Source organism: Tupaia chinensis, unplaced genomic scaffold (genome assembly GCF_000334495.1).
Source record: "Tupaia chinensis unplaced genomic scaffold, TupChi_1.0 Scaffold000671_1, whole genome shotgun sequence".
Taxonomy (NCBI): Eukaryota; Metazoa; Chordata; class Mammalia; order Scandentia; family Tupaiidae; genus Tupaia; species Tupaia belangeri.
In genome coordinates this window covers 3,847,713-3,855,348 of record NW_006160193.1, presented here as the reverse complement: position 1 = coordinate 3,855,348, position 7,636 = coordinate 3,847,713, and the positions used below count along the sequence as shown (strand labels likewise).

The 7,636-nt window shown below is 44.5% G+C and overlaps 1 long non-coding RNA gene across 1 annotated transcript; it reads right to left on the bottom strand.

Moving 5' to 3' along the window:
* Positions 1-5,669: 5,669 nt before the first annotated feature.
* On the bottom strand, positions 5,670-6,250 carry LOC106736152 (uncharacterized). Its single transcript, XR_001371245.1, has 2 exons — positions 6,208-6,250; positions 5,670-5,925 (listed from the first exon to the last, which is right to left on the bottom strand). It is a non-coding gene; the product is annotated as an uncharacterized LOC106736152 (long non-coding RNA).
* Positions 6,251-7,636: the final 1,386 nt, after the last annotated feature.

The following is a 7,636-nucleotide window of genomic DNA, read 5'->3' as shown; positions in this document are numbered from 1 at the left end:
CAGGCAGGACCCAGAGAACATTGAAGGCGCTGGAACCTCTTAAGAAAAGGCCCAGGGCGAATATGTCACAGAAGGAAAGCACTGACGAGAGCGGTTAGGAGGCTGCCAACATCAATCTCTTAGAAGGCCGCTGTCCATTGTCTCTTTTTATTTATTTACACACACACACCTGCCACAGGTGCATAAGCATATATATATATATATATATATAGTAAGAAACGGAACACTGTGATGCTAACGTATATGACTAAGCCACTATATAGTGTATTCTGGGTGGGAAACTGCATCTTGTATACAGTGATTATGTTCAGTGAATGAATGCAAAATAAATCAATAATATTAAAAAAATACAATAAAATAAAAAGCCCCTTCACATACTTACATTAACTGCAAACCACAGAGCAGATCCGGCTTCAGATATGTCGGCTACACTGGGATGGGAGCAGGGCTCCCTCCCCTGGTGAGCAGACAGAACCACACCGCTCCCAAACAGGGCTGCCTATTAGTTCCTTCCTCTTCATTTACTTCTTTTCTGATTCTTTCCCCAGCCTCTTGCTCTTTTGGGGAGAACTTCCAAGTTTAAACCTCCAGAAGGGAACGTCCCTTCATTAACTTCATCTGCCTCTTTTTCTGTTCTGCATGTAAAACTAATATTCTGGTGCTGTATATCAATAGCCTTTGAAATGTATGCCCTTCAGTCCCACTAACAGCATCTTGCTAGTTTATCTCAAGGAAACAGAGAGATACCCTAAGATTTATGTACACTGATATTTATCACTATGTTATGTGCAATGACAAAAAACTGAAAACACGCTGCCTCAGAATGGGATACTGCTGGGACCAGCAGTTAGTGTAATGGCTATGTCGCTGGACTCCCATGTAGTCGACTGTGGTTTGAGTCCCGGGCCTGGTGGCTTAAACTAATACCAGGTGTGTGTGCGTGCGTGCCCAAGATCCCTAGAGGAGAATGGAGGAGAAGGGATTGTGGTGTGGCCATCCCCCCTGGGGGGTGATTTCTCGCTGTCTCTCTGTCTCTCTGGTGAGTGCACGCACCCTATAGCAAAATCCTCTCCAGAAAAATAAAAAAAAAAAAGAATGGGATATTGCTAAGTAAATTATGGTATACTATCTAAAACACACTAATAAATAGTTTTGAAGAACACTTAACAGGAGGAAATGCATATATGTTGAATGTGTGTGCCCAATACAAACAAATAGTTTTGTAAAAATGTTACACATGAGAGACTCCCACATGGTTGACCATGGATCAAGTCCCGGACCTGGTGGCTTGCTTTCTCACTTTTCCTGTCTCTCTCTCTCTCACTCTGTCCCTCTCTGGTCAAATTAAAATAACTAAGTAAATAAAGTTAAATAAAATAATTCTTTAAAACAATGTTACACATGGAAAAGATAAAGGAACCATGCCACGTTTCATGTGGCGACCTATAAATAGCAGGATTGAAGCTAATTTTTATTGTCCTCTTTATGCCTTTCTGTTTTCAAATTCTCTACATTCAATATAAATTATATTTCAACCAGAAATAAATGCTATTTGTAAAACAGTAAGAAAACATCACCACCAGGAAATCGTGTCTACAGAGATCTCCTTCAGGCCAGGAAGGAGGAGCGTCTACTTGGGGCTGGGGACCGACATGGGCTCTGGGGGCTGCACTCTGCGTTACCGCCACCCGGACTGCAGCACTTAGGGTATGCTCATGGACGACTCAGAATCTCCCCCACGTTTGTCGTTTGCTGCAAGGTTTCTCAAACTTGGGTAGTGCTGTGGTTTGGAACGTGTTATGCCCCAAAGTTTCACGCTTTGGAATTTGAGACTGGGAGGCGGCAAGGCGCACGGGTGGTGGTCGTCATTGTGACTGCATCACAGATGGGACACGCTCGTGAGCAGATGAACCGTGTCTCGTGAGACCCAGTGAGCTTCAGTTCAGAGAGAAGAGCTCAGCTCTTGTCAAGGCTGGTTGTTACAGAACAGAGCGAGCTGCTTGTTTTCTCTCTACACGTGCCTGCCACCCTCCAGGCTTCCATCAGCGAGGCGGTAGGCCGAGGTCTTCAGATTTCCCAGTTAACAGAATTAGCAGTTTGCAAATAAACCTCTCTTTTCTTTATAAAATCACCCAGGCTCAGGTATTTGTTTTTACTTGCCAGAGCTGTATACGCTCACAGGAAACAGAGAAAGGGAGAAAGCACCTCCCCCCAAAGGGACACGGTCCCACCATAATCCCTTCTCCTTCATTCCTCCACCCTGTCAGGATTTGGGGCATGCATGCACATGCGTCCAGCATGTTTGGCAGGTTTTGGGGGCTGGGATTCAAACCACAGTCAGTCATGTGGGATCTGGCTCCCTCAATCACCGGGCTATGGGGCTGGCCTAAGCTCAGGTATTTCCATGAGCAGCGCAAACACAGATAAGTGTACAGGTCACCTTTAAAGGGGAAAAAATACTTTATGTGAAACATTTTCATAAAACTTTTTTTAAGAGGAAGATTTTTGCTATAGGGCATGTGTGTTTGCAGGAGAGACAGAAACAGAGAGTGAGAATCATCCCCTGGGGAGATAACCAGGCCACAGCCCCATCTCCTCCACTCTCTCAGGATCTGGGACATGCACACACACACGCCCAGGGTGAGCTCTAAGCTGCTGGATCCGGGCTCGAACTGCGTAGACTATGTGGGAGTCCAGCAGCGTAACCATTACACCATCTCATCTGCTGGTCCCTTCATGTAGCTTTTAGAAGTACAATTTTAAAACTAAGTTTACATATCTTATATTTATATAACTGGACAAACAAAACAAACATATAAAGTAATTGTAGGGGCTTGAGGGTGGTACAGAGTTAAAATGCAACAGTCTGTGAGGCAATGCCGCAGGAGAAAGTTCCCACTTCATGTCCAGAGACCTCCCTGAGGATTCTGGGTGTTTGTAAGTAGTAGGATTAATGATGATTTTTATTGTTCTCTTTATGCCTTTCTGTCTTCAAACTCTGGGTAGCCATGCATGATGACCCAAGGTGGGACAGCAGCCCCAAGCCCTGCAGGGTTGCAGTCGCTCTCACTTGTTCATGGAAGGAAGCAACAGATTTCTTTTTGTTTTTTGGAGAGGTTTTTGCTATAGGGTGCATGCACTAGCCAGCCAGACAGAGAGAGACAGAGAGACAGAAAGCGAGAAATCACCCCCCAGGGGGGATGGCCACGTCGCAATCCCTTCTCCTCCATTCTCCTCTAGAGTTTAAGGGCACGCACGCACACGCGTCCAGCGTGAGTTTAAGCCACTGGGTCCGGGACTCGAACCGCGGTCGACTACATGGGAGTCCAGTGACATAGCCATTACACTAACTGCTGGTCTCAAGGAATCAACAGATTTTTAAAAAATAATAAAAATAAATTAAATACAAACAAAACCACCAAATCAGCAGAATTCAAAACAGTACTATTTTAATAAAAGGATGTTGTTACTTGAATGAAATAATTTAAGCACTGGCCTAAAAACAGGCACACATAACAACAGAATAGCGCTAGAAACGTGCACACACGCACACGTGTGCACGCCTGATGGCCCCACGGCTGGTCTTCACGTATCTGGAGGAAGGTCCTCGCACCTCAGTCTGCAGCACGGAGGTCAGAAATGCTCTTGGACCCACTGGGCAGCTCAGGCTGAGGGGGAGAGTAAGGGCGGTGCTGGTGCCTGTGCAGCTACATTGTGTCTGTCATCGCACTGCACCCTGCCTGACTCCGAGACTGATAAGGTGCCCTTGGCCCAGATGAGGTGGCCCCTGGCACACGACCAGGCCTGTCGACGTGCTAGACTGACCATGGCAGACATAGACAAGGCTGGCCCTGGCGGAGCAGTCAGCTTTCTGAGGGTTAAAGGTGACCCTCGCTCACGCAGCTGTCATCAGTTGCCACCATGTACCCCTGGATTTGGGGGTCCGGATGTCTGCATGACCTTCCAACCTAGAAAACGCTGCTCATGCTCCTGACTCATGAATTACTATGATAATCAAGTTTCTGGGTTTTCTGTTTGCTTGTTTGTTTTTTGAGAGAGATTTTTGCTATAGAGTATGTGCACTCACTGAAAAGACAGAGACAGAGAGAGCGAGTGAGAAATCAAGCCCTGGGAGGATGGCCACACCACACCACAATCCGTTCTCTTCCATTCTCTCTCGGGATCTTCACACGCGCCCAGCGTGAGTTTGAAGCCACCAGGTCTGAGACTCGAACAACAGTCTAATATGTGGGACTCCTGTGATATAACCATTATGCCATCTACTGGTCCCTGTTTTTGTTTTGTTTTGTTTTTGAGAGATTTTTGTTATAGGACATGTGCACTCTCCAGAGAGACAGAATGGGAGAAATCACCCCCGGGGGCAAGACCATGTCATAATCTTGTCTCCTCCATTATCTTCTTGGGATTTGGGGCATCGGCACACACAAACACACACACACACACACACACACACACACACACACACACGTGCCTGGCATGAGTTTTAAGCTGCCAGGTCCAGGACTTGAACCACAGTCGACTACGTTGTAGTCCAGTGACATAACCATTATGCCATCTGCTGGTCCCTGTAATCAAGTTATCTGACCAGCAGCTTTGAAGAAAAATGTAATTTCAGTCTTTACTTCATATTCCAATTCATAGAATGGATTTTTAAAAATTCTTCTACATATAATAAGAAAAAAACCACAATTTTATAATCAAATTTCTAGAAGAAAAAAGATCACGGAGTAATTTAATGACATAGATATCTAAAACTTCTATATACTAGATCAGTAAGAAGTAACAGACAGATAAGGGGAAATATCCGTAGAAAAGGAGGGTCCCAGCAGACAAACAACCTGAGGTTCATCCTGCAGACTGCCTTGTTAAGGAGGTGCAGAAAGGGAGCCACTTTCTGTTCAAGTTCCCTACACCATGAGTCCCTAGAAATCTTCTACACATGGGGATTATGTGTGTGTGTGTGTGTGTGTGTGTGTCAGGGCATGGGGAAGGGACTGGTTCCTTCTGCTCCCTTATCCCATCAAGTCTAGTATCAGACAAGAGTAAGAATTCAAAAATGACTTCTGAATGAAGACAGGAAAATACATAAGGTCTGTTATAAAAACAGAAACAAGAATTCAGGCATTAGTCTAGAAAACACGGAAAGTTTCAGACACAGCCTTAATCGTCAAAGTAATCCAATTTGACAGCTCTGTTCACTAAAATAAATGGACGTGTGGTTCAGGGGTTCAGTCTGCTACAATGCATTTCCAACTTTGGACACACCTAAACAGTTTGGAGACTACATTTCAGACTTCCATCAATAGTTTGCAGCTATGTACTCCCCAAAAATTATCAAGAAGGATGATAGGTTACTTTCACTTAAAAAAATTTAGGTTGATGGGGGCTGGCAGATCGCGTGGTGGTTAAGGGCGCTGGACTCGCATGTGGCCGACTGTGGTTTGAGTCCTGAACCTGATGGCTTGCTTTCTCTCTCTTGCCCTCTCATTCTCATTCTCACTCTGTCCCTCTCTGGTCAAATTAAAATAGATGAGTAAATAAAATAAAATAAAACATAAAATAAAAAATTAGGATTGAACAGAAAGAAGTGTTTTTCATGGGTGTTCTAGTCTGTTCTGCTGCTAATAACAGAATTACCTGAGCCTGGGCAATTTATAAAAACAGAGGTTTATTCAGCTCATGGCTTAGCTCCAAGGACAAAGGGCAGCAGCTTGCTCATGGGTAACAGGGTGGGGGGCAGAAGAGAGCATGTCTGTGTCCACGTCTCCAACTTATTCCCTCTCTTTATAAACACACCCAGTCTTCAATCTTGGGGCTCCAGTCTGATGAACCTTAATCCCAAGCTCCTCCAAAAGGCCACATCTTTTACCACCACCATCTGATCAAATCTTCACCCTGTTAATCCTGTCACAACCAAACCTCAACAAATGAATTACGGGGGACACATTCAACAAATGAATTACGAGGGACACATTCAAAGTACAGCAATGAGTGAACCAAATTGCTTATACATAATCAAATCAAATTAGTGACAACAGAAGTAGTGCATTGATCGCCTGGACGCCATGTACCTCAGAAACAAGTAAACACACACGTATAGAAGTTTAACTACACACAGTCTGCAACAGGAAATGATGTTAAACTGTCAGTGTTTTTTTAAAAATCTGTGTAAAAAACCAGATTTACCTAAGTGCTGCAGTCCACAGCAGGCTGGAAGCCACGGGGCCAGCCACGGGTTTAGATCCCTGGTCTGCCTGAGAACATGCTGGAGGTATATGCAGAGGCAAGATCCTGAGGAGCGGGAGGGCTGGGGAGAGGGGATCACAGCCTGATGAGACCCTGCAAGGGTTCTCTCTCTCTCTCTCTTACACACGAGCAAGCTCTCTGCCATGAGTAAAAGAAAACCTTAGGAAAAACAGACCAGCCTATGGCCTGGTGGTTAGGGAGGCTGTATGCCATTTGGCCAACCACAAAGTCTGAGTCCTAAACCTGGCAGCTTAAAAAACATGCTGTGTTGGGCCAGCAAGTGGTGTGCTGGTTAAGGCGCTGGACTCTTACGTGGCTGACTGCAGTCGGAGCCCTGGACCTGGAGGCTCGCTCTCTCCCTCTACGGTGAGCACATGTGACCTAGAACAAGTTACAAAATAATGGTAATAATAAATCAAATGAAATAAATCATTTTTTTCTAAATGCCAGGTAGGTGTGTGTGCCCAAAATCCCAAAAGGAGGGGACATGGAAGGAAGAGGATTATGACTCGGCCAAGCAGAAAGGAGTGCTTTCTCACCTCTCCTGTCTGTCTCTCTGTGGCGAGCTTATGTGCCTTTCAGCAAATTTAGGAAAAGAAAAAGAAAAAGAATAATCAAATGACTCTGGAAAAACCATTGAAGAACTTTCATTTCTACATTCATACCTTTTCACTTATTCCAAAAGGATGAGATCTGAGAATGCAATTACGCTATTATTGATGAAAAGTTAAACATTCTACTCATGACAACCAGTTACAGGGTAATTTTTATTAAATATGGAAATCAAGACAGGAGAAAGACATAAACATGGAAAGAAGAAAGCTCCTACCCTCCAAATCCTTATAAATGGTCTTTTCTTTCCCAATTACTTATATAATAAGAGGTGTCAAATATTCACTTTCAGCCTCGCCTCAGCGGCTCAGTGGCACATGCTGCTAAGACACTGCTATTCTACGACATGGGCCACGTGAGAGGTCCAGGTTTGATTCCCAGTCCAACCTCAAGTCCGCCCAGCGGCACTGCCTGAGTCTCAGTGCCTCAGGAGGCTGAGGGTGGCAGGAAGGGTGCTTACCACGATAGTCCTTAAAAAGAAAAAAAAAAATTAAAGTGATCTTGACTCCAAAAGTATTTTACAAACTGACAAGCTAATATAGTTAGGACAGGACAAAAAATAGGCGTTACTGTTTTCCACTGCTTCCAAAACCTGGTGGCAAAACCTCCAGAACTGAAGATTGACTCAAACTGCCCCCAAAGTGCAAATGGCAGGGACTTTTACTTCCAGTAATTGTGGACGAAGTAAATCAGAACAACCCTCTAACTGAAGAGAACTAGAAACACTGGGGAAAAAAATGTAACGAAATTTGCTTGG